Here is a 2962-nt window from a genome sequence, read left to right as displayed (position 1 = left end):
TTCTTCAAAACGGGTTTTCTATTCCTTGCGTCTCTTCCTCTCCTTCTGGTACCCCTATTATGCAAATGTTGTTTTGTTTTGTGTTGTCCCAAAGCTCCCTTAGGCTCTCCTCTTGCTTTTTAAATTTTCTTTCCAGTTGCCGCTGTGTTTGTGTGTTTTTTTTCCTACCTTTTCTCCTAATATGCTGATGCGGTCCTCAGCCTCTTCTAGTCTTCTGTTTAAGCCTTCCATCATGTTCTTTATTGCAGCTATGTCGTTCTTCATTTCCTCTTGGTTCCTTTTCATGTTGGTGACATTCTCATTCAGCTCCTTATAATTCTTGTTTTTTTTGTTTTGTTTTTTGTTTTGTTGTTGTTGTTGTTTTTTTAAGATAAAACACAAGTCAAATTTATTAGAGTTGCCCACAGTCAGCAATGGTGATCTTCTTGCTGGTCTTGCCATTCCTGGACCCAAAGCGCTCCATGGCTGTCACAATATCCATGCCTTCCTTCACCCGGCTGAAGACCACATACTTGCCATCCAACCACTCAGTCTTGGCCGTGCAGATGAAAAACTGGGAGCCGTTTGTGTTCGGCCCAGCATTTGCCATGGACAAGATGCCAGGACCTGTATGTTTCAGGACAAAGTTCTCATCCTCAAATTTCTCCCCATAGATGGACTTGCCGCCTGTGCCATTGTGGCGTGTGAAGTCACCACCCTGGCACATAAATCCCGGAATAATTCTGTGAAAGCAGGAACTTTTATAACAAAATCCCTTCTCCCCAGTGGTCAGAGCACGGAAGTTTTCTGCCATCTTTGGAACCTTGTCTGCAAACAGCTCGAAGGAGACGCGGCCCAGGGGCTCGCCATCGGCGGCGATGTCGAAGTACACAGTGGGGTTCACCATGGCTGGTCACGGGCGGCTTCGGGGTGGCGGCGTCTGCCTCCTTATAATTCTTGTTGAGTTGTGTGTATTTGTCATTGAGTTGTGTGTATTTGTCCTCCAGCTGTTTGAGCATCCTTATAACCGTTACTATGAATTCTTTCTCTGACATGTTACTAGTCTCAATTTCATTTAACTCCCTTTCTAGTGATTCCTCTTTTTCTTTCCTTTGGGGATTGCTTTTTTGTCTTCCCATGTTTTGCTGTAATGTTTTAATTGTAGATCCGATTGCTTTGCTACCCAGGTTCTTTTGGGGATGGTACTACTGGTGTGATCTCTCAGGTCTCCTGGGCTTGGTAATCTAGCGTAGCTCCCTACTTGAGCTATTTGGGTTCTCTTGATGTAAGCCTGCAAGCTGGAAAGGCGCAACTGCAGTGTCTAGAAGCCAGCAGCCATGGAGGCCGGTGTCCCAAGTTTTTCTGTCTTGCGCCTTTGGTTGAAATCGTGCATGCCCAGCGGGACTCACAGTGGCAGCCAGAAGCTATCTGTTGGGGTGGTGGGGCTCAGGTGGCCTGCGTTCTAGAAAGGCGTGACTGTGGTGTCCAGAGTTCTGTAACTGTGGGGTGGGGAGACTCAGCTTTTGCTGTTGCTGCTTCCGTGGTTGGATACACGTGCCCCCAGTGGCAGCTCACAGGGGCACCACGGTGCGTTTGCCATCAGGGTGTACTGACGCATGCTGAAGGGCCCTGGCGCTGAAGCCACGTGATCAAGGTGTCTGTGAGCAGGTATCCCGGAAGAAGGTATTCAGAATTTCTACAGCCCAGCATTGCACCTCTGTTTGTCCAAGATTGCACCTAGCCAGGGCTCACAGAGGCTCCCAAGTGCGCCCTGTGGATTGATGGGCACAGGGGGCCTCGGTAGTTCTATTTTTAATTTTTTGAGGAGTCTCCATACTGTTTTCCATAGTGGCGGCACCAATTTCCATTCCTGCCAACAGTGTGAACAAGAATTCCCTGCTCTTTCCATCCTTTCCAACACTAGCTATTTCTTATCTTTTTGATAATAGCCATTCTAACAGGTGTAAGGTGATATATTACTGTGGTTTTGGTTTACATTTTGTTGATGGTTAGTGATGTTGAGCACCATTTCATGTACTTGTTGGCCATCTGTATGTCTTCTTGGGAAAAATGTCTCTTCAGATATTCTGCCCATTTTAAAAATTGGATTTTTTGCTCTTAAGTTATATAAATTTTATACAACTTAGTAAATTGCTTTTCATTTTGTTGATTAGTTTTCTTTGTTGTGCAGAAGTGTTTCAGTTTAATGTAGTCCCACTTGTTTATTTTTTCTTTTGTTGCTCTTACTTGTGGTGTCAAATACAAAAAAATCATTGCAAAGACTGATGTCAACAAGCTTACTGCCCATGTTTTCTTGTAGGAATTTTATGGTTTTGAGTCTTATGTTCAAGTCTTTGATCTATTTTGAGTTAACTTTTGTGTATGGTGTAAGAGAGTGGGCCAGATTTATTCTTTTGAATTATTGCTTTTCAGGTTTTCCAACACCATTTATTAAAGAGAATGTCCTTTTCTCATTGTATATTGTAAATGAGTTGACCATTTATGTGTGAGTTTAATTCTGTTACATTGATCTATGTGTCTGTTTTTATGCCAATACCATAATGTTTAGATTACTATAGTTTTGTGATATAGCTTGAAATCAGGAAGCATGATGTCTCCAGATTTGTTCTTTTTTCTCAATGTTGCTATGCCTATTCAGGGTCTTTTTTGATTCTATACAAATTAGGATTGTTTGTTCTATTTCTGTGAAAAATGGCATTGAAATTTTTATAAGGATTGCATCAAATCTGTAGTTTGTTTTGGGTAGCTAGTATGGACATTTTAACAATATCAATTCTTCCAATCCATGAGCATGCAATACCTTTTATTTATTTGTGCCTTTTTCAATTTCTTTAATCATTGAATAGGATATTAGCTGTGGGCTTGTCATATATGGCTATTATTAAGTTGAGGTATGTTCCTTCTATATGCACTTACACGTGTCCATCATATATGAATGCATAAAGTATATATATATATATAT

General features: G+C 41.7%; 1 pseudogene; it reads right to left on the bottom strand.

Moving 5' to 3' along the window:
- Positions 1 to 360: 360 nt before the first annotated feature.
- On the bottom strand, positions 361 to 914 carry LOC102437784 (annotated as a pseudogene).
- Positions 915 to 2962: the final 2048 nt, after the last annotated feature.

Source organism: Myotis lucifugus, unplaced genomic scaffold, assembly GCF_000147115.1.
Source record: "Myotis lucifugus unplaced genomic scaffold, Myoluc2.0 scaffold_41, whole genome shotgun sequence".
In the NCBI taxonomy this organism is placed as follows: domain Eukaryota; kingdom Metazoa; phylum Chordata; class Mammalia; order Chiroptera; family Vespertilionidae; genus Myotis; species Myotis lucifugus.
The sequence above is the reverse complement of the archived record's forward strand: the minus strand, read 5'-3'. Positions and strand labels throughout refer to the sequence as shown.